At 49.0% G+C, this 23,848-nt stretch overlaps 1 protein-coding gene across 5 annotated transcripts in view; it reads left to right on the top strand.

Moving 5' to 3' along the window:
• Nucleotides 1-926: 926 nt before the first annotated feature.
• PTAFR (platelet activating factor receptor) overlaps nucleotides 927-23,848 on the top strand; it is a 32,926-nt gene continuing 10,004 nt past the window's right edge. Inside the window, exons 1-2 of one of the 5 annotated variants that reach the window (XR_008556920.1) lie at nucleotides 927-955; nucleotides 1,662-1,716. The gene's annotated coding sequence lies outside the window, so the exon portion shown is untranslated. Of the gene's footprint in view, nucleotides 956-1,661; nucleotides 1,717-4,193; nucleotides 4,248-17,235; nucleotides 17,312-17,513; nucleotides 17,563-23,848 lie in introns of those variants that run through there. The other 4 variants (XM_054720605.1, XM_054720604.1, XM_054720603.1 and 1 more) reach the window with 4 other exon arrangements.

Here is a 23,848-nt window from a genome sequence, read left to right as displayed (position 1 = left end):
AGACCCATTGCCAAGCAGAAATAACGCACCTGGGAGGCCACATTTCCCCTGAAAGACATCCCTGGCCAATATGGCCACATGTCCACCTCTGACTGCAAATTTGGGAAACCTGCAAAGGAGAACGGGCAGGTCATAGACCAGGACTTGGTCCTGTGGCTGCGTCCCTACCGTTCCCACTTAACTTGTGTCGGCAAGGAAGGCGGACAGGCAGATTGCCTGCGGGCGATGACTAACCTTTTGCACTCGGATGTCGAGTGTGACTCCACACGGTTAGCATCGGTAGCAGCTCGAGAAAAAAGCAGCAAGCGAGTGCCAAGGGCTAAGTGTCTGGCACAGGTGGGATAGAAATGAGGGAAAGATGTGTCCGTCAGAGGGAACAGCATGTGCCAAGACCCGGAGTGAGAGCGTAGCCCATCTGTGGAACGGGACATCCTTTGTTTTGCCTGGAGCAGAAAAATGGCTTGAGATGAGGGGAATCGGAGGTCCAATGAAGGAATTTGGGTTTCAGTCGTGACATCCCATTTCCCCAGATGGATCAAAGCCTTCCCATGTCCTTCCTGGCACATTTTAGCCACAGACCCCCTCGCAAGATGAGCAGTAGGCCCCGCCCATCCTCAACCCGCTCGAAGCCATTTCTTCAGCGATGAGCTGGCCGGGGAGAAGGGTGTGCATTGGGGTTGGGACTGAGGGAGCATTCGTCAAGGTGCCTCCAGGGCGGGGCTGGCCCTGGGGCAGCGTCTCCAGCCCCTTTATCTGTGAGTAGGTTCAGGGGTTCTCTGGGCAGGAAAGGCTTGCTGGAGGGGTGCCAGGCCCAGGGAGACCGGAAGGCTGGATGAGCCACTTCACTCCTCTTCCTGTGGTTTTCTGTGAAGAGGGAAGCAGCTTGCCAGCACCCATCCCCACTTCCCGCTGGGCACATGCCACAGGCAGCCATGAAGTGGAAGGAGCCAGACAGGTAGGTTAGAACCCTAGCATGTGGGCCAGAGACTTCAATGCTGAGAGCCCGGCTTCCTTGTGTGTCACCGGGGATTAACCATAAGACATCAGTTACTGCCTCTGGCTGTCCAGTCACCCTCCACCTCCCATCTCCGTGGCTGTGGTCCCCCCGCAGCTGCCTGGGAAAGCCACGGCCAGGCCCCACCTTCTGGCCTCTCCTGTTTCCCTGAAGCCCCGGTGGAAGTGGGAGTGAGTGCGTGAGAGGCTGCGGACCAGCCTGGGCCTGCCGTGAGGGTGGAACCTCCGTGAAGCAGGATTAGCCCCCCTCCGTTTCCTCTCCCTCTCTCCTACCCCCCACAGCCATCCGGGACCTCTGGGTCACCTTCCCCCTGCTGGGGGCCGTCAAGCGCTTCTCACCATGGAAGCCGGGAATTGGGGTGTGATCTGAGTGCGGCGGAAGGGCTTGGAGACACCTTACTGAGAATTGGCTCTGCCAGTTGTGATCCTGGCAAGTCATTTCCCCTCCCTGGGCTTTAGCTTCCTCTTCTCGGGTACAATGAGGGTAACAATACCTCCTCCGTCCTCGTTCTGTGAACTCTAGTGAGATCCTGTGGGTTGTGAGGAGCACAAACCTTGCAAATGGAGGCTACAGGCCTGCGTCTGAGGTCAGACGGCTGAAGTCTTGAAACTTCTCTGAGCCTCAGCTTCCTCATCTTCCTCCTCAGGTTTTCGCCTTGCGTGTAAAGAAGACCAGGAAACGAGGTGCCTGGCACAGTGGGGTGCACAGAGGGGACTCCCCGCCCCTCTCCCAGCATGGTGGTCCCAGTTCAAAAACGGAGTCAAAGAACAGGGGACGGAGGGCACCTGGGAAACGTGTTAAAGAGACAATGCCTGAAGATCCGGATTCAGAGTTCAGGGTGGGGTGTGTGGTGGGGAGACAGCGGGAACTTTAATAAGCCCCCAGGAGAACTCAGCCAGCGCTGGGACATCTGGCCCGGGGGGGGGGGGGGGGAGCGCGGGTTCTGTCAGAGATGCCAGTATCCGCACCCCACACCTGTGCTCAGCGGGCCGCCCTTAGTTGAGGTGGGGGGTAGGTGAGCATAGCTAGAAAGAGCCCTTCGGTGATTGAACCATCCTTGCCTGGCCCTGGTTTCCCCTGGACTCCCTCTGCTCCATGGGCCACCTGCCTTGGTGCTTGTTAAACATTAATTTCACTGGTGGCCGCCCCCCAGCCCCTTATCCTCTCCCCCCCTACCCCCTGCACTGCTGTCTCAGAATCTCTTGAAGTGGATCTGAAGAACTGGTTTGTTAAACCTTCATCTTAAAGAAGTTGTCACCCAGCCGAGGTGGCTCAGTGGTTGAGCGTTGACCTATGAACCAGGAGGTCACAGTTCGATTCCTGGTCAGGGCACATGCCCGGGTTGCAGGCTCGATTCCTGATGGTGCAGGAGGCAGCCAATCAATGATTCTCTCTCATCATTAATGTTTCTATCTCTCTCTCCCTCTCTGTTCCTCTCCATATATATATATAAAAGCCTAAGCGACCAAATGACTGAACAACTGAACAACTGGTCAATGGGTCACTATGATACGCACTGACCACCAGGGGGCCAGATGCTCAATGCAGGAGCTAACCCCTGGTGGTCAGTGTGCTCCCACAGCAGGAGCGCTGCTCAGCTGACCGATGGGCACCAGATGCAGGGCTCACGGCTGGGGGCGCGAGCCTCTCCCAATCAGGACTGACTGGGCGCAAGCCTGCAGCAGGTGCAGCAGAACTGGAATGAGCCGGAGCAGCACAGCATCCAGTTCAAGCTTGGGCTCCTCCACGCCCACCTGCCACTTCCCGCACAGCACGAAGTAGTGTGATTAATGCGGACAGTGGGCTGGAGCCCGATAAGCTGGCAGGTAAGGCCGGGCTGTGGCAGCATGGAGGTCCACTGATCTCCACAGGCCCGGCGGAGGGACCCCACCAGTGCACGAATTGGTGCACCAGGCCTCTAGTAAATCAATAACAATATATCTTAAAAAAGAAAAAGAAGTTGTCCAACTGATGTGGAGAAAGGATTTGCTCCCCAGTTCTGGGACATCAGGCAGGAGCTCGGGTAAATAAAACGGCGTTCCTTTACTGAGTTTCTACGATGTACCAGGCACCACACTAGGTACAACGCAGGGAGACTGTGCTGCTGTGACTGGCCCGGGCTCAGAGATGCTCAATGGAGGGCTCAAGCTGAATTCCAGAGGTGGCAGTCAAATCCTGGTCCAGTGGGTTCTTAGACTTGGCATTTGAGGATGTCCACCTATCCTGTGGCCTAGTCCGCTTTCCTCGGTAGCCTAAACACCTTTGCTTCCTGCTAAGCCCAATCAGGTGTGGGGGAGGGGGGAGGTGGAGGTGGAGATTAGGAGAAACTTTCAGGCAGAACACCCAAAGCTGGAGCTCCAGGTGCAGTCCCAGCCTTTGGTCAGACAATGGGCCTCCTCAGAGCAAGGACTTTTTTCTCACTCAGACGGGGTGGGGGTCGTGGGGGGGGGGGTCAGGGCAGGGATGGTGGCGTCTCCCTGTCAGATGGGGGTGGCTTCAGAGGCAGGATTTTCTGTTTCCCGGCAGACTGGGCATCCCTGAAGGCAAGGCTGTCTCTTCCTTTGCTGGGGGCACCTGTGGGCAGGCTATGTCACACCCACGGGAAAATGGCCTCCTGTGGGCAGGACTGCAGTGTGCCCCGCCTGCAGGGGCATCTTCTGAAAGCAGCGTTGGATCTTTTCCATCAGTGTGGCGCTCACTACTGATAGGACTGTGCCCATTGGCACCTGGGCTCCTAAGGACAGGGCTGGGAGCTTCCTCAGGTCAGAGCCCATCTCCCCTTCAGACAAGGGACCCAGTCTCTCCCTCCTCTGCCCGCCCAGGCCCAGCCCTTCCTCCGAGAGAGGCTACTCATTGAATGGGACCAGCCCTGTGCTGCTGGCTGAGCTGGTGCAGAGAGAGATTCCTTGGCTGAATGTGAATATTCCTGGTGGCCTTGGGGTTGGGGCCCCACCCAAGCAGCTGGCTTCTTGGACTTATGCCCCGATCACCCAGTAGAGCCAGCAGGCAGGCCTCCCCTAGGATTGGAGCTGAACTAGGATTGGAGCACAGAGGAACGTGAGTCACGCACCTAGGCCTGGGCCTGCCCCCTGCCCCCTGCCTCCTCCTCATTCCCTGCCCAGCTTCCTGAGTTCCCCGAGAAGCCTTCCAGGAAACATGCTCTCCGCGGCCCCCACCACCCCTCAGCTCCTTTGTCACCTCCTCCTAGACCACTGTCCCTGCTGCTCCACAGGTAAGAGGCCGGTGGCCGGGGTGAGAGGGTGAGGTTTGGCTGCTTGGCCTAGCTGTCCCCCAGGATCCTTGAGGCTAGACAGGCTCTAGAGGGGTCTGAAGAGCTGGGTTATGTCTGACTTTCCTGCCAGCAGCAGCCGCTCATGGACACACAGTCCCCCTCCGTCACTCTCAGACACAGGCTTTCACTCCTCAGAGGCATGTAGCCCCACAACCACCAACAGACATAGCATCCAGCACATCACACAAAACACACCCTCCTCACCCACAGGCACAGGTCACGGCCCTTCCCCTCCACGCAACACACACAGACTCTTGGCACCCACTGGTACAACCCATGACCCTTCACTACACATAATACACAAATGGACACAGTCCTCTCAAGTGGTGCATATCATAGCCACAGGGTGAAACACCTGTCTTTATAGACACACAACGTGTGCGCTGATAGACACAATGAGCCATGGAAGACCCTCCACTCACTTACTGCAAGCAAGCCTATCCCACGTACACACACACACACACACACACACACACACACACACACACGCGCAACCATCTGTACGTATCACAGAAACTCCCCTCACCCCCTCATCCCCAAGATCCTGGGGTGCTACTGCTCAGCTGGGGGTATGGGCAGGGGCAGGGCCTAGTTAGCAATACCATCCCCACTTCTCACCTTGCCCCCACCCGCCGCAGCCCTGCTTGTGCACTGGGGGAGCCAGGGGCACAGCCAGGGGTCCTGGCCACATCACGGAGTGTCACAGGAGGGACTCTATGCTGCTTCGGATGCCCTGGGACTAAGCACAAGCTGTTCATACCGAAATCTTGCCGGCAAGCTTGCAAGAAGGCCTTTCTAAGGCTAGCCTGCCATGGTGATGCGTTTCTGCTCAGGTGGCAAGTAGCATGATTGGTCGCGAAACTCTGACATAGAGATAAGCTCGTTATAAATGATCGAGAAATGGGATTTCTGAGGTTTAGCTGGAGGCTAAGAAGGGACAGACTTCAAGTCAAAGTAGCCCTTGAGGTCGTGTGATTAAACTGGCCATGGGATCAGACTGTCCCATCTTCAGGAGAAGTTCAGATGGACGGTCACTTCCCCACGCTCCCACCCCCATCTTTGCGCTGAGCATGCCTGAGCCAAGCACTTAAACATAAACTATTGTATTTTAAAATAACATGAGATGTTCTCTTCTGGGATAACATTTACAAATGCTCTTGCTTATTGGCTTGAAAGATAGATTTACAGATAGAGTTCTTACTCTCAGAACATGTAGGCATTTCAAAGCTGCTCCACAAGTGTCCATAGAGGGTTTTTTCTTCCTATGAGTGTTAGTTGTTAATGTTACACATTCTGACATCGTGACTAAGTTTGTTTCTATGGAGACTCTGAACATGGTGTGTCATTAAACCAGAACTTCTCTATAAAAAAAAGAGCTTGCTTGCTAGCATTTATCATATGCCTACTGTGTGTCAGATGTCATGCTCAATGCTTTTGCAAGTATTATCTTACTTAATTTTACAATTCCTCTATAAAGTAGACTAGGGGCCCAGTGCACGAATTCGTGCACCTTGAAAGGAACTGTGGTCCGAGAGGCTGTGGTAGGCACAGGGGCGGGTCTCGGCCCATCCTCCGCACCCCAGCCCGCCCCTCCTGCTGTGGCCCCCAATTCCTTGTCTGCTGCTGCCACTCCCACGTGCTAATGGCGCCAGCCCCACGCGCACCCGCTGATGGCACAGAGTGATTGGGTCCAGCACCAGCAGTGGGTGTAGGCAGGGCGGGCACCGTCAGTGGGTGCGAGCGGCAGCTGCTGCCCTGATTGCCCCTCAGGAGCAGGGGGGAGGGGGAGAAGCCCTCAGGGGTGATCAGGGCCAGCAGCTGTTCGCACCCGCTGATGGCTCCAAGTGATCAGGACCAGCACCAGGCACTGGCAGCAGGTGTGAGTGGCGGCTCCAGCGCCGGCAGCGGGTACAAGTGGGACTGGCACCAGCAGCAGGTGCGAGCGCTGGGCGGGACTGCGGCGCGTGGGTGCAAAGGATTTTCAGTAACCACCAGAGGCTCACCCCAATGACAGCAACCAGCGCCCCGCCTTGGTCTGGTGCCCCCGCTCACCTACTCCACCATCTCGCTGCAGCCAACACCCGCCATGTTCTGCACACGCCCCCTGGTGGTCAGCGCATGTCATAGTGACCAGTTGTTTGGTTGTTCGGTTGTTTCGGTTGTTCCAGTTGTTCTGCTGTTCGGTCTATTTGCATATTAGTCTTTTATTATATAGGATACTCAGCCTCGTTTCATAGCTTTGGTTCCATGTAGGCTCAGAGTGGTTAGGAAACCTCTCCAATATGCCATGGCGAGGAAGTAGCAATGGGGCTTAGATGTAGAGAAGTCTGACACCAGAGTCCACCTCTTTTTTATTTATTTCTATTATTTTTTTTACCTTTTAGAGGTAACACATGTGAACACTGGAAGTTCAATAGGTGTGGAAGAATACACAGTGAAAAGATGCCCTCCAATCCTTGTTCTCCAGCCACCTGAGCTTCCTCTCAGAGGCCTGTCTTTTAACCACTGTGAGAGGGGGTTCCAGCCCCAAGGGTTCCCAGAACAGGGTCCAGACTCTGGGGCTTCCTTCCCCATGCCCTCCCCCTGCCCAGGCACACAGCCAGCCGCCTCTGTTTGCTCCTGGGGCTCCTTCTAACCTAAGCCCCAAGTTTTCTTTTGTCCGAAGTCCTCAGGGACCCCCCTATTTGAGTCCCCTGGACCTGGATCTTCTCCCCCTTATCTCACTGCTGAGGGCCCTGTCCGCACCCCGGAGGCTTCCTTTCAGGACCCAGCTCACGATGATGTGACCCTTCTCACAAGCAGAGGCTGTTCCGCTGAGCAGTGCTCATTTTGCTGTAGAAAGTGCCCAGGGCTGAGAGGGAGAGCAGGTGAGACTCAGCCCTAGCCAAGGAAGGAAAAGATGAGGGAGAAGAGGAGGAGGAGAGAGGAGACTGAGGACTGGCTGCCAGACTCTGCTTTACAGACTTAACCCCATTGGGAGGTAGGGCTGCCACCCTCACTTTACAGATAAAGAATCCGAGGCTTCAGGCCCGGCCGGTGTGGCTCAGTGGTTGAGCATCGACCTATGAACCAGGAGGTCACAGTTCAATGCCTGGGTTGTGGGCTCCATCCCCAGTGTGGGGTGTGCAGGAGGCAGCCAATCAATGATTTTCTCTCATCATTGATATTTTATCTCCTTCTCCCTTCCTCTCTGAAATGAATAAAAATTTATATTAAAAGAAAAGAATCTGAGGCTCCGCTGGAGCAGTTGTTAAGTGACAGAGTTGGGATTCAAAATTCCAAAGTTTGAGGAGGACGGGTAAATCAGAAAGAGAGGGAGAGGGAGAGCGAGAGAGGGTCAGAGAGAGAAACCGAGGTTGTGATGGTAAGAACGAAGTGGGGATTCAGAGCTGTCAGGCATCGGCTGGCCATCCGAGAAAGGGCTCTCTGCCTTTGTAGTAATGCCCCTCCTCGAGTGACTCTTTCTTTATTCTGTTTATTTGAAACATTTGTCTGTCCTTGTGCTTATATCATCCTGCCTTGATTACTGTAATTTATAAAACCTTGATATATGATGCTGCATGTTTTTGACTTCTCATTCTCCAAATTGTCTTGGCCAGTGATCGGCAAACTGCGGCTCACGAGCCACCTGCGGCTCTTTGGCCCCTTGAGTGTGGCTCTTCCACAAAAGACCACGGCCTGGGGGCGAGTCTAGTTTGAAGAAGTGGCGTTAGAAGAAGTTTAAGTTTGAAAAATTTGGCTCTCCAAAGAAATTTCAATCGTTGTACTGTTGATATTTGGCTCTGTTGACTAATGAGTTTGCCAACCACTGGTCTTGGCGAATTCCATGTTTACACACACACACACACACACACACACACACACACACACACACACACCAAATACCTGTGCACCATAAGTTAAATAGAATATTATAGGTATAATAGAAGCCTCCTATGTACTTCGCACATCTTGCCTCTTCCCTCTCTCCCCAGAGATAGTCACACCCCAAACTTACCTTTATATATGGATGAATACGTATTGTGTCCATGACTCGAAGTTTTGAGAATGGTATGGTACTATGTTTGTCCTTCTGCAACTCGCGTGTTTAGTTTAGTTTTGCGTTTACTGTCCATGTTTTTGCATGTAGCATTCTGAAGGTATTTGCAGAATGACACTGTAGCAACACACAAATATATACTAACGTTGCCAGGGTACCTAGGAAGGATGTGAAGATTTTCAACTTTACTTTGAAATTAATTTCCAAAATGATGGTGCCATTTTTAATCTCTTCTTAGCAGTGTTATGAATGTTTCCATTGTTCTACATCCTCCCAATAATTGAAATTGGCAGACTTTAATTTTTTCCAGTCTGGTGGTTGTGCTTTTTTTTTTTTTTTTCCTTTTCCTTTTCAAAGATTTTTAAAATTGGTTTTTAGAGAGCGGAAGGGAGAGGGAGAGAGAAACATGGAAGTGAGAGTGAACCATCCCACCTGGAATTGAGCCCACAACCCAGGTGTGCGCCCTGACCAGAAGTTAGCCAGCAACCTTTCGGCGCATGGGACGATGCCCCACCCACTGAGCCACACTGGCCAGGCTGGTGGCTGCTTGTTTTAATATGAACTCCTGATTTCCTGAAACATGGATCATGTTTTCAATCTTTCTTAGCCTTCAGGCTTTCTCTTCTGTGAATTGCTTACGCCTTCCTTGACCCATTTAAAAAAAAAAAAAAATCCTCATCTGAGGATATTTTTTCATTGGTATTTGGAGAGAGTGGAAGGGAGGGAGGAGAGGGGGAGAGAGAGAGATTGGATCGAGCCTGCAACCGAGGTCTGTGCCCTTGGTCAGGAATCGAACCTACAACCCTTCAGCTCGTGGGCTGGTGCTCTAACCACTGAGCAAACTGGCTAGGGCATTCCTTGACTTCTTTTTATTGGGCTTGTCTTTAAGTTATTAATTTGTAGAAACTGATATCATATTGTGTCTGAAAATCCTTTGATACATCTGTTGCAAGTATCTTCTCCTGGTCTGTGACTTGCCTTTTACTATTTTTGTAGTATCTTTTGAAATATACAGTTTAAACGTTTTTTTTGCTTATAATAAAAATAGTATTTTTTATTCATTTATTTACTTTGGTATTCATCAGATTAACACAGCTTTACCATTTTAGGTTCCTGTTGATTTATTTTCCCCCCCAGTATTTTATTTTATTTATTTATTTTTAATTCTTTATTGATTAAAGTATTACATATGTCTCTTTTTCCCTCCATTGACCTCTCCCTGGCCACTCCCCCCCCCACCACCCCCCCCCCCCCCGCCACACACACACACAGTTCTAAATTTTATGTGGTCGGATTTATCCAGATTTTCTTTTTAAAAAAATTTCTATATCTTAATTTAAGAAAAATTTCCCTTCCCTTATGTCACAAATATATTTTCCCCTCATTTTCTTCCAAAACTTTTAATATTTTGCTTTTCATGGTTAGGTCTTTATGCCACTGGAATTGAAATCTGGATATGGTGTGAGGATGTGATCTAGTTTTATTATTATTTTTCCCCTAATGAATAGCCAGTGATTTGCACCAATATCTCCTCTTCTTTTATTGATCTCTAATGACAGTTCTGTCATATCTATCAAGTGTCCATACGTGTGCTCTCTACTTCTGGGACCTCTTTCTGTGTCTGTGGACTGTTTGCTATCCTTTTGTTAATACTGCCCTGTCTTAACACTGCAACTTTGTAATAAGACTTGATATATGATGGGGAAAATCTGATGTTGTGTCCTTATTGTTGTTCTTAAAAAAATGTGTTGGCTAGTTTTGGACCTTTGGTTTTTCATTTGGAATTTCAGAATCAGCTTATAGAGTTCCTTGAAGAGCCTATTGAGATTTTTTTTTTCTTTCAAGCGCTTTATTATGTGACTAGAGGCCTGGTGCATGAGATTCATGCATGGGGGGGGGGGTGTCCCTCAGCCTGATCTGCACCCTATCCAATCCAGGAGCCCTCAGGGGATGTCCTATTGATGGTTTAGGCCCGCTCCCCATGGTTCTCTGCTCTCTGAGGGGGCTGCCTGCTCCACACTGCGGTGACTGCCAAGCAGGCCGTGCTGGGTGCTGCCTGCGGGTCGCGCTTGCCTGCTCCCGGGTAGCCGTGGCAATGGCCAAGCAGGCCATGCTGGGAGCTGCCTCCTCCCTGCTGTCAGTTTCCATGGAGGCAATGAGGTTAATTTGCATACTCACTCCTGATTGGCTGATGGGCATCGTGAAGTGGCAGTCAATTTGCATATTTCTCTTTTATTAGTGTAGATTTTTATCCTCCCACCTTTATTAACATCTATTGGGATTTTGATTGGATTGACACTGAATTTATAGATTAAATTGGGAAAAATATGTCTTTATGATATTGATGTTCTCATGCATAGATATATTATTTATTCATATAGTTCTTTTTTTTTTTTACAAGAACTTGATCCTTTTTAAAAAAATATTTTTATTGATTTCAGAGAGGAAGGAAGAGGGAGAGAGATAGAAACATCAATGATGAGAGAGAATCATTGATCAACTGCCTCCTGCACGCCCCCTAATGGGGATTGAGCCTGCAACTCAGGCATGTGCCTTTGGCTGGAATAGAACCCAGGACCCTTCAGTCCACAGGCCAACACTCTATCCACTGAGTCAAACCAGCTTGGGCCATATAGTTCTTATTTAATTATTTTTCAATGATTTTTATAATTTTCTGTATCAAGATAAAATTGCACATCTTGGCTTCCAAAAAAATTATTTGCCCAGATAGTTTCCTTACTATTATAAACTGTGTCTTTTTAAAATTGACATTTTCTGTTCATTGCTTATTTATAGGAACACCATTGATTTTTATATAGTGAATTTATATCCAGAAATCTTGTTGAAGTTTTTGTTGATTCTAATAAATTGTCCATGACATTACTTTATGTTTTCTATGTAAACAATCATACTGTCTATGAAAATGACAGTTTTGCTAGTCTTTTCCAATCTTCATAACCATTCTTTTGGTCTCATATTCTTCACAACAGAGTGAGGCACTTATGATTATTCCCAGTTTACAGATTGAAAAACTGAGGCTCAAAGAAGCAAATTACATTTTCCAAGTTCACACAGAGAGTTGGTGATGGTCAAAATTTGAATCCAAGTCTCTGGGTCTAAAAGCCATGCTCTTTTCCTTGTGGTGTTCTTCCCCCGACATTGTTCTCAGCCGCAGAAGAGCAGAGCGATGCTCACAGAAATGAAGTGTCACATTGCTGTGCGTGAGGGACCGATGGCGAGGGCAGAGAGAAGTGAACAAGGCTTTGACAGTGTGCCAGAGTGAACTGGGTTTTGGGGTATTGGGGTCCTAATTTCAGTTCTGCCACCTACCAGCTGTGTTACCTGGGATAAGTCATTTGATCTCCTCTAACCTCATTACTCATGCAATGAACATTATGGAGGTGCATCTGCAATGTGCCAGGCAGTGTTCTAGATAATAGAATGTAGTAAGCAACAAGCTAACTGAAGCATAGAGGACTGTTCCTGCTCTCAAGGAACTTACAATTCAGTTGGGGAGCCAGATAATGAACAAAGTAAAGCAGCAAAATACATGGGATGTTAGCTGTGATAAGGTGTGGAGAAAAACAAAGCAGTGTGGGGGCCCAGGTCATGTCGGAGATGGTTGTAGTTTATTGAGGTTATTAAGAAGTCCTCGCTGCAAGGTGGCATTGGAATAAAGACATGGGGAAAATTTGAGGCAGGAGTGTACCTGGTTATTTGAAGAAAACGAAGCCAGTGCAACTATGGGCGGGAGGGGCGGGGGTGACAGGGGCCTAGAGGTAGGAGATGAGGTCAGGTTTTGCAGGCATTCTGGAGGACTTTGGATTTTTTGTTAAGTGAGATGGAAGCCACTAGAGAGTTTTGAGCAGAAGAATGATGTGATTTGATGTTTAAGAGGCTCAACCACTGCTGTGCTGAGAACAAATTAAAAGGGGGTGAAAGGGTGGAAGCAAGGAGACCACTGAGGGAGCCACATCCAGGTGAGAGATGATGGTGGCTTGAACCAGGGCCCTAGCAGTGGAGATTTTGAATGTGTCTGTCTGTCTATCTATCTATCTATCTATCTATCTATCTATCTATCTTTCTATCTATCATCTATCTATCTATCTATCTATCATCATCATCTATCATCATCTATTATTTTAACTTGACAGTAAATTTATATACTTAGTTTAAAATTGAAAATGAGTTGGCCTGATAAAACCGTGAGTGGACTGGCCGCTCAGTGTGCGCGGGCTCCAGACCATGTGCGTGAGCACCCGCCTGCCGGAGTGAAGACATTTGCCTGCAAAAAAAGAGTTGGCCTGGCTGGTGTGGCTCTGCTGGTTGGGTGTCATCCTGTGCACTGAAAGGTTGAAGGTTTGATTCCCAGTCAAGGCACCTTCCCCAGGTTGCATTGCAGGTTTAATCCCCAGGGGAGGGCAGCTGATCATTGTTTCTCTGTCGATGATTGTATCGCTCTGCCTCTCCTTTCCTCTCTCTCTCAAAACCAATTAAAAATATTTAAAATTAAAAATAAGTTTATTTGGTGAAGGAATCTTTAAAATATTTTATAAATATCTATTTTCCTGAGGATGAGATCCCAAAAAGGATTTTAGACCAACTTGGATCTATAAACTCTTGGGAATGTAGATTATATAAATAGTCCAGAGTTCCTCAACCTCAGCTGTATTAACATTGAGAGCCAAATACATTTTTGTTGTAGGGACTGTTTTGTGCATTGTAGGATGTTTCGCAGCATTGCTGGCCTCTACCCACCACATGTCAGCTGCCCCCAATCCTCCTCCTCTCCCCTGCCAGTGTGACAACCAAAAATGACTCGAGACATTGACAAATGTCCCTGGAAGGCAAAATAGCGCCTGTTGAAAATCACTGATACAGTCAAATGCCAACTTATGATAACTAATTTATCCCTTTAGTCATTCACATACTTAAATATTTCAGGTACTAATTTATTATTTTATATATAACTAGGGGCCCGGTGCACGAAATTCATGCCCTGGGGGTGGGGGGTCCCTCAGCCCAACCTGCCCCCTCAAACATACTAGGAGCCCTCAGGGGATGTCCTACTGATGGCTTAGGCCTGATCCCCACAGGGAGTGGGCCTAAGCCGCAGTCTGGCCTCCCTTTGTGGGAGGCAACCGGGCTGATCAGGGGAAGGCACCAGCCCCATCACCCCGTTGCTGCAACCACTGCCAGTCACCACAGCCACCAAGGTGTTTTCATCAACACGGACTCCAGTCTCTTCACCAAGAAAAAATGGCAACTTTCTTTAGGCATTTTCAAGATGTGTCTTTCATAGGATACTCATTTCTTTCTTTCTTTTTTTTTTTTTAACCTCGCCTAAGGATATGTTTCCATTGACCTTTAGAGAATGTGGAAGAGAAAGGGAAAGACAGAGAGAAACATCAAAGAGAGAGGAACACTTTGATTGGTTGCCTCCTGCATGAGCCCTGATCTGGGCCCCGGCCAGGGAGGAGCCTGCAACCTTGATCAGAATCAACCCAGACCCTGCTGTCGGCAGGCCGAGTCTCTATCCACTGAGTCAAACCGGCTAGGGCAGGATGTGACATTTCTTAGCCCTCCAGCAGTGGACCTTAGTTTTTTTCTCCAGAAGTGTGGTGGAAAAACCCTAGATCACCTTTTTAGATTCTTATTACCCAAGTTACTAAGAATATTACCAGTGGCATACAGGAAGCTTAGCCAATGTGCAGTCAGAAAAGGTGTTTCCTCTATAGTTCACACCAATCACGGGCTGTGCCCTGCCCAGGCCTAAATCCTCTGGCCAAAGCTTTAGGCCTAGGCTGGGGACCTCCAGCTCCCTGTGATCGAAGACACCGCCCATTGGGCAGGGGACCGCAGCTCCCTGCAATCCACCACAGGAGCAGACCCCCTCGCAGGAGCGAACCCCCAGTTCCCTGCGATCCATCGCAGGCTCCCTGCTCGTGCCCAAGGCCAGAAAAGCCTCTGGTGGATGCTTTCCTGGTGGGCGTGACTGGTGGGCGTGGCTTGTGGGTGTAGCAAAGGTATGGTCAATTTGCATATTACTCTTTTATTAGGTAGGATGCTTTTTTCCAACTCAAATTTCTTGAAACCAACTTATGTCAACCCTTTATGTGCATTGTTGATGTTGGCATCCTCATTGTTATTGCTCTTTTCTGTCATCTGATAGAGTTTTCCAGGCTACATCATTTTCACTTCTTTCTATATTGTAGGAGATACAGCACCTAACATCATATATGCTGTTATATAGTAAGAGGCTATCACAGGAACATGACATCCCAAGACATAATTATCCATCACATAACATCAGGACAGTTCCCTTTTTCATCGTCCTTCTGATCTCTGAAATCTAAACAAGTGCTGAATTACATAGGAAACAAACAACAGAAAAAAAAAAAAACCTTTCTTATCAAAACTTGAAAACACATACAAAAGTGCACTTGCCATCAGCCAGCTTCAACAATTATCAAGCTATTTTTTAAAACTGAGGTATGTCCTGTATTATTTTGAAGCAAATCCCTGACCAGGAATTGAACCAGGAACCTCTTGGTGCATGGGACGACACTCAATCCACTGAGCCACACTTGCCAAACTGCATTGGATTTTATGTCTCATAAGTCTCTTATGTCTTTCAATCTAGAACAGTCTACTCCTTCCCCCGCTGCACTCCCCTCCCCCGCCTCCCATGTGGTTGGTCTGTTGAAGGAAGCGGATCAATTGTCCTTCGGAATGTCCTTGTCCCACATTCCAGGTTTGACTGATTACTTCCTTGCGAGGTGCTTTAATTTGTTCCTCCGTCCGCTGTGCTTCCTACACACTGAAGCTTAGGTCCAGAGACTTGATTAGATACAGAGATGGTTATATGTTAAAGTAGAGCTGACCAAATTTGCTAACGGAACGGGTGTGGGTACGAGAGAAGAAAAGAGTTGACCTCAGCTTGCTCACTTGTCGATAATGTTGATAATAATCTGCCTACCCACCCTGCTTATTGATAACCTCAAGAGGCACTGCTCCCCCACGGCTACATGAACATACACGAGGGACTATCGAAAAACAGGCCGAGCCAACTGCCCTGGATCGGAGCCAGGCGTCCTGGAGATTCTGGCCACGTGGGGGCTGGCTGATCCTGAAGGTCCCTCCTTGGTTTGAGGTCGCTCTTGGAGCGTGGTGGCTGGAGGACGGCTGAGAAGGTGAAGCCAATTCTGGGAAGAAGGATCTGGGTTGGGGAGCAGAGTGAGGGCCTGGGATTTCAGGTGGACATTTTGCGTGAAGGTCAGACTCCATGACCAGACCATGTCCTCTGTGTTTCACGGTGCCCAAGGCTCAACAGGGACATGAGGAGGTGACCAAACGACCTTTGCAAAGTCCCTACCGGGAGACCTAGGGAGACGTGAGGAGAGTGTGGGTGGTGGGGGAGTGGAGCAGATGTGGGCGAAGGAGGTGGCTCTGGGCAGGTGTGAGGGGTGATGGGTGTGGGCACCTAACGCACACGTGGGTGGAGGGACGTCATAGTGAGAGAGCCTTGGCATGACACTGTGCATTGCGAGTGCAAGCGATCTGTGCGTAGGTGGTTGGAGCGTGTCTGCCTGTGGGTGAAGGGGGCAGAGCTGGGGGAGGGGGGCAGGCCTCTGGCTCTCGTTCTTAGGGCCGCGGCACATGGAAAGGTGTTTTGTTCATTGAGGTTGGGTTTTGGCTCTGACAAGGAAAAGCAGTGCGTTCCAGCCAGCCGGAGGAGGCCGGCCCAGACCCCCCGGGGGAGCTGAGGCTGGACCCTGCGTGGGGAGCAGGAGCTGGGCTCCTGGCTCTGCTTGTACCTGCCTCGCCGGGGGACCCTGGTCTTACCAAGACCTGCTTCCCTCTCTGTGTCGGAGGGTATGGAGTGACTGAGAGCGAGGGACTGGCTTCCTTAGGCAGTGTCCGCTACAGCGCCAGTGCCTGGGGAGTTCCATAAATGGTGGTGGAACGAACAGAGGGCAAATGGACTCAAAACCGAGGCAGGGAGCTCCGCCCATCCTTGACTGATGTACACGCCAAGCCTCCACCCAACGGACTTTGCCACTCACTCACTCACTCACTCACTCCATGGACACTCCCAAACTCACATCAGCTGCCCATCCCTGTTCACCCTCACGGTCTCCCACCGACTCCACGCTGCCAAACTCCTGCTCAGCCCGCCCCCATCTCCCCCCCCCCCCCCCCGGCTCTGCCACAGGAGTTCCGTGGGCTCAGTGCTTCTTGGTCACCAGGGATGCCCAGCCCACTCACGCCTCTGGCACAGCGGCCCTTCTGAGCTCCTCCCTTCTCATCCATCTTATTTCTCTCCTTGGCTCCTCGCCCTTTCTTTCATTCTTTCTCTCATGCCCATATACAGACACACACACGCACACGCACACGCACACACATGCACACACACACACATTTGCACGCACAGGAACGCACGCAGCCTGCCTCATCTTTTCCTCGTTGAACTCCCTGCATCTCCTCCTTCTCAGGCGGCTGTTTACATCTCCCTGTCTTTCTCCCTCCCGCTCCCATTTCATCCTGACTCCCACTCTCACTGTTTTCTTGGTCACTCAGTTACTCGTGCCTCCTCCTCTTCTCTCTCTCTCTCTCTCTCTCTCTCTCTCTCTCTCTCTCTCTCTCACTCTCCTTCTTGCTCATTTCTTGATTTCTCTCTCTTGTGTTTCCTCTCTCTCACCCCAGCTCCCTGGCACGGTGGCTGCTGCCCGCACCCCACGCCGCCCTCTGCTCTGTGAGACACCTCCGAGCAGTGTCCAGGGCCCGGGGGCCCCAACTTGGAGGTTCCTGTGGCATCTGTTGGAGGGGCCCGAGGGTCACGGCACTTCCTCCCAGGGGTGACTGGGCAGTGGCTTGCTGTTTCCTCATTTCTGCCACTTCCAGAACGCACAGAGACCCGGTCTGCCAGCCAGATCCCGCAGCTGCAGCCACTGCCCCGGTTCAGGTAAGGGGGGTCCCAGCCCTGGCTGGCAAGGGGGAGGCGTATGAAACTGTCCTCAGGAGAGGTCATGCCCCTAGACCGCACCAAAGCAAACGGTGGTTCTGTTTTGAAGGAACTGTGTGCATCTTCCTCAGGCGCAGAGTCTCGTGTTTACAGATAATTTTCCCAGGAAAACCCAGCTCCTCTCCTTGGTTCTCTGAGGCCGAGGCAGCGCTGAGCGAGCTCGGAGACCTCACCGGGAGGCGATGGAGGCGGTGAGAGCGGGCTGCCTAGGTCCCAGGGCGCCGAAGGTCATGTGTTTTACTCCTGTGTGACCTTGGCCGCCTCGCACCCTCTCTCTGCACCTGTCTCCTAAAGGGTCAGATGAGGCGCATACCATCTCCCGCAGGGGTGTGGGAGAGGCGAAGGATCTGATGGGCCAGGGTTGGGTACTTAGGAGCTCACTGGATGGATGTTCTCCCCGTGGTCGGGGTCGGGGTCGGGGTCGGGGTCGGGGTCGGGGTCGGGTGATGAAGATAACCAGGTGCCTGCAAAGGGCCGGGCCCACAACCAGTTTCCCCCACTGGGTCCCAGGATGCTCGGGATAGGGCACAGGCTGGTGACCCTCCCCACCCCACCCCTCCACTTTTCTCCGGCAGGAGGTGGGCCAGGGCTGCTGCCCAGACACTCAGTCACCTGGAAGGAATGAGGGAACCTGCCGAGTCTCTCTCTAGGGAGACAGAGGGGCAGAGGGACAGAGGGAGAATGTGGGTGGGGGAGGACCACCACTCAGCAGCCCTCCCCACCCCCTTAGTTCTGCAGGAGGGGGACCCTCAGGGCCCGGGTTTGGAGCTGAGCTCAGCTGGCTGCCGGGAGAAGCATGCCCACGATACGCGCAGATCCCTTCACAGTTTATAAAGTCCCTTCAGCTTACCAAGTGTTTTTCAGTTTGCCAATCGCTTTATCACTCCCCCAAATCGTACTTCCTTTTCACAACAATACTTGAGGTGGGAGTGGCGCCCCATTGTGCAGATAAAGATCCCAAGGCTCAGCACTTGCTGGTTGGTGGCACTGCTGAGGCCACAGCCCAGACCCCCCCGGCTCCCAGTTCCTGCCATTTCTCTTCAGCCACCCCTGGCGGCTGCTTCCAGCGGAGGAATGTGGCCGGTTTGGTGCCTGGCTGGTTTGTTTGGTTATTTATTCACTCATTCATTCAGCAAACATTTTTTTTTTTTTTGAGGTGGGGGCCTCACAGCTATTGTAAGCATGGGCACACATTGCCCCATTCCCTCTTACAACTACTTGGCAAAGGAGGTTTTAGGATCAACATTTTGCAAATTAAGAAAGAGAGGCTTGGAGAGCCGAACATCAGCTGGGACAGAGCAGAGCCTGGCGCAGATCTGGGGCTGTGTGGTCCCACGGGGGCCAGGCCCTCTGTACCCAGCGGGCGCCAGCAGGGCTCCGGAGCTCCCAGAGGGGGAAGATGGCAGTGTGATTCCTGGTATCACAGCGGGGTGTGCCCTGCGCTGGGGAAGCCCGAAAGAGGTAGAGCCTGCCCACTCCCTCCCTCCTGCCCTGCCTGACTTCTAGGAAGCAGAGCGGCAAAGCTGACTAAGACAGATACCATCTGAGTATCTGGGAGCCAGGAGGAGAGACCTAGGCCAGGCTTAGGGCCCCCCCCCAACGTCATAAGAATGGCCTAGTCCCGCTGAGTGAAGACCGAGTCTCAACAATGTAATTCACATACCTGGGGTCAGGGTGGGCCCCAATGAAAAGGGGAATTGGGAAGTTCTGGCCCCAGGCCACCCCCATCCCTGAGGCCCCAAACCTTGACCGCTCTCCAGACAAGGAGCTCCATTCATCCACCAATAAATATACCAGGCATGGCCCTAAGGTCCTTGTACTGGAAACTAGGGAGCCCCGTGCAGACTTCCCCAGAGGCCAGGACACTTGCTCCCTTAACGTTCCCCTCAAAGCCCTCTGCTTCTTGGAGAAATTGTAATGAAACCACTCCACGAGCAGAGTCTTTAGATGGTGTGGCCATCGGGGCCCGGCCAGGGCACAAATGTCAAGCATCGGGAGAGATGGGAATGGGAGGCAACTTACTTATTGAGCACCTACTGTATGTCAAGAACTTTAGAGGTTTATCTGCCTTTAACCTCAGGATTATCTTGCGAGGTTAATGCTGATATTATTCCCATTTTACAGATGAGAAAACTTGGACTCATAGAAGGGAAATGATGAAACTGTGGTGTTTTAGTGGCCCCAGGGAATCTAAGAACTGGGAGTAGCTGAGGCCGGTGTGTAAGGTTTGGAAGTGAAGGATGAGGGACAATGTGACTCGTGTGTGTGTGTGTGTGTGTGTGTGTGTGTGTGTGTGTGTGTGTATTTAGTAACTATTTCTTGAGTGTTTGCTGTGTAAGAGGCCCTATACTGTTGAAATACCAGAAGCCTTGCATCCAGGGAAGTCCCAACCCAGAAAAAGAGAAACCAACAGCCATGTGTACTTTGTGTTATGGGGACCACAGGTGGCACCTTGAACTCTGGCTGGGGTGGAGAAATAAGACGAACAGTCGCCAGCTCTGATATGGATGAGGCATTTTCTATTTAATCCTTACAACAACCCTATGAGGGAGGTAATATTATTAGTATTTTACAGATGAGTAAACAGAGAGGCTCAGGAGGTTACAATAATTGTCTTGGGCAAGAATTGGCTGATGTCCCAGCTGCCATAAAAAGACGTGACTGGTTCCCAGGAGCCTTTAGGGTTAATGATATAGCTGGAAGCCTGATAGAGGAGGCCTCAAGCCAGGACAAACTTGGTGTGAGCAGTCACAATGACAGGGGCATGCTATTTTGAGAAACATTTGGTCTGGTCCAAACAGAAGGTTGTCTGGATTTCCTGTAGATACAGCTTTTCAGAGTGGTTGATTGTGAATTCCTTCAGTTGTGCCAAGCACTTTACGTACATTTCTCATGGAATCTACATACCGCTCTGGGGAGATACGTGCGTGTAATATCATCAGCTCCATTTACGGGGGAAGGACCTGAGGCTCAGAAACTGATGCTTGACCATAGTCATGAAGCTAGAATGGGACAGAGACAGGATTTGAATCCAGGTTTGTCTGACTCCAGAGTCTATGGTCTTAACCACTGTCCTTTCCAAATACATATATCTTCCTGGGTGCTCACAAAAGCTCTGTAAGGTGCTATTTTATTTTATTTAAAAAATTTTTCTTTCTTGATTAAGGTATTACATATGTGTCCTTTCCCCCGCATTGTCCCCCCACCCTCCCACTCATGCCTTCACTCCCCTGGTGTCTGTGTCCATTGGTTAGGCTTATATGCATGCATACAAGTCCTTTGGTTGATCTCTCCTAGATGCGCTATTTAAAAAAAAAAAATAAAAATATATATATATATATATTATAATGTACACTTCAGATTGTTAAGATAATCCATTTATCTTACGTGTTTTTTTTACTACACACACACACACACACACACACACACACACACACACAACCTAGGCAAGTGCCCTAAATGGGAATTGAACAGTGAGCTCCTGGTTCATAGGTGGACACTCAACCACTGAGCCACGCCAGCCAAGCGAGGTAGATGTGTTATTATCCCCATTTTACAGATGAAGTTCAGAGAGGGGAAGTAGTTTTACCAAAGGTTGCACAGCTATGAAATCATAAAAAACTGAGACATATAATTCCAAGTTAAAAGTACACAAAGTAACTTGCAAATCTGCCATCTCTTGGGCCTGCTTTTCAAACATATTTATTTTATCGTAGTAAAAAAACCCACATAAGATAAATGGATTATCTTAATCTGAAGTGTACATTATAGTATTGCTAGTTATATGCACATTGTTATATGTTTTAGCAGGTCTCTAAAACATTTTCACCTTGCATGCCTGAAACTCTATACTCATGGAACAACAACCCCCTATTTCTCCCTTTCCCAGCACCTGGCAACCACCATTTTACTTTCTGTTTCTATAAGTTTGATTACTTTAGATACCTCATCTAAGTGTGATCATTCAGTATGTGTCTTTTTGTAATTGGCTTATTTTACTTCATAATATCTTCCAGTTTGATCCATGTTGTAACATACTACAGGATTTCCTTCCTTTTAAAGGCTGCGGAGTATTCCATCATACATATATACCATATTTGTTTACCCATTCATCTGTTGATGGACATCTGGGTTGCTTGCACCTCTTGGCTATTGTGAAATGCTGCTATGAACATGCGTGTACAAACATATCTTCAAGATCCCGTTTTCTTTTCTTTTGAATATACACCCCAAAGTGAGATTTCTGGATTATCTGATAGTTCCATTTTTAATTTTTTAAGGAACCTCTATAATGTTTTCCATCGTCGCTGCATCATTTTGTCTTTCCACCAATAGTGCACAAATGTTCCAGTTTATCCACATCCTCATCAATACCTGTCTTTCTCTGCCTTTTTTGATAGTGGTCATCCTAATGGGCATGAGGTAATAGATAAAAGTCATTGTGGTTTTGATTTGCATTTCCCAGTTGATTAGTGATGGCTGAGCATCTTTTTACATACTTGTTAGCCATTTGTATGTCTTTGGAGTAATGTCTATTCCAGTTCTTGGACTATTTTTAAATTATGTATTTATTGTTATCGGGTTCTAAGAGTTTTTTAAAATATATTCTGGATATTAACTTCTCCAATATATGGCTTGCAAATATTTTCTTCCATTATGTAGTTTTAGTTTGCCTTTTTACTCTGTTGATTGTTTCCTCTGCTCCATAGAAGTTTTTAAGTTTGGTGTAGTCCCATATGTCTATTTTTGCCTTTGTTACTTGTACTTTTTATGTCATACGCAAGTGATCATTGCCCATTCCAATGGCATTAAGATTTACCCGTTTCCTTCTATGAGTTTTATAATTTCAAGTCTTACTTTTAGGTCTTCAATCCATTTTGAGTTCATTTTTGTAGACTGTGTATGATCAGGGTTTATCTTCCCTTTTTTGCATGTGAATATCCACTTTCCCCATCACCATTTGTTGAAGACACTATCTTGCCCCCGATGTGTAGTCTTGGCAATCTTGTCAAAGATCATTCGACCATATATGTGAGGTGTGTTTTTTTTCTATATGTCTATCTAGAAATTGATCTGTATGTCTGTCTTTATGTCAATACCATACTGTTTCAATTATTGCACTTTGTAGTATATTTTGAAATCAGGAAGTATGAGACCCCCAGCTTTTCTTTCTTAAGATAGTTTTGGCTATTCAGGGCTTTTGAGATAAGATTTCACATGAATTTTGTAATTTTTTTTTTCCTATTACCAAATGCTATTGTTATTTTTATAGGGCATTGAATCTGTAAATAGCTTTTGGAAGCGTGGACATTTTAATAATATTAAGTCTCCCAACCCATGAACACTACATGTTTTTCAATTTATTTGTGTCTTCTTTAATTCCTTTCATCAATGTACTGTAATTTCCTGGGTGCAAGTCTTTTGCCTCCTTGGTTAAGTTTATTCCTGAGTATTTTATTCTTTTTAATGCTATTGTAAATGGGATTGTTTTCCTGATTTCCTTTTCTTTTAGAATCTAAAATTTAAAATTTAGACCCATTTAAAAATCTTCATTTTACCAAGGAGAAAACAGAGACTCGCGTCATGGGGTGAGTTTAGTGTTTGGACCAGGATTTGATTCCAACTCCAGCAATTCCCGGCAGCAGTGAGATGGTTACTGCAGCCCCTCCCTTCCCTTTGCCCCATTCCGTTTCTTAATCTGGGGAGCAAAGGTAAATGCAAGGCCCCACGTCAAAGGCTTATCTTTCTGGGGCCACACAGCACCCATCATTCCCGTCCTCAGGTCTGTGAGTGGCCGAGTTGGCCAAGGAGTGGTTTGCTGCAGCTTGGCCTAGGACTTCAAAATCCCACCTACTACTGTCCAGCTGTCTGACTGTGGACAGTGTGTTACCCGCTCTGACCTCACGTTCTTCCCTGGAAACATGGGCATCTTGTAAAGCTTACCTTCCAAGGCTGAGTGGAGGAGGAAATGCGATCGTGAGCAAGAGCAACTCTACTTTTAATTGGAAAATCATGCCCAGTGCCCCGAGTTTAGGGGGGTTGGCTCTGGTTCCCCTTCAGTCAAGCCCTCCCTACAGAGCAAGGAGTCCTTAGATCCATGTGGGACTGACCACTGAGTCCTGCCCGCACCCCCTTTTTGCCCACACTCGTACTGGTGAGTGCACCCACAAGCTTGCTGGATTGCTAGGAGCTGCTGGTGCATGGGATGTGCATGAAATTGGACGTGACTGATTTATAGCTTGTAAATATTTATTTATTTTTAAGTGTTGTTTTTTTTTAGACCTAATCAATTTCGTAGGTATGTAAGAAAATATATAAATTTGTGAGAGAGAAAGAGAAAGGGGGAGATCTATTCATGTGAGAGAGAAACATTGATCGGTTGCCTCCCGCAGTGCCCTGACCGGAGATTGAACTTGCAACGTGGGCATGTGCCCCGACCAGGAATGGAACCTGCCGCCTTTTGGTGTACAGGACAGT

The sequence above is a fragment of the Eptesicus fuscus genome, chromosome 9, assembly GCF_027574615.1.
Source record: "Eptesicus fuscus isolate TK198812 chromosome 9, DD_ASM_mEF_20220401, whole genome shotgun sequence".
Lineage (NCBI taxonomy): Eukaryota > Metazoa > Chordata > Mammalia > Chiroptera > Vespertilionidae > Eptesicus > Eptesicus fuscus.
The sequence above is the reverse complement of the archived record's forward strand: the minus strand, read 5'-3'. Positions and strand labels throughout refer to the sequence as shown.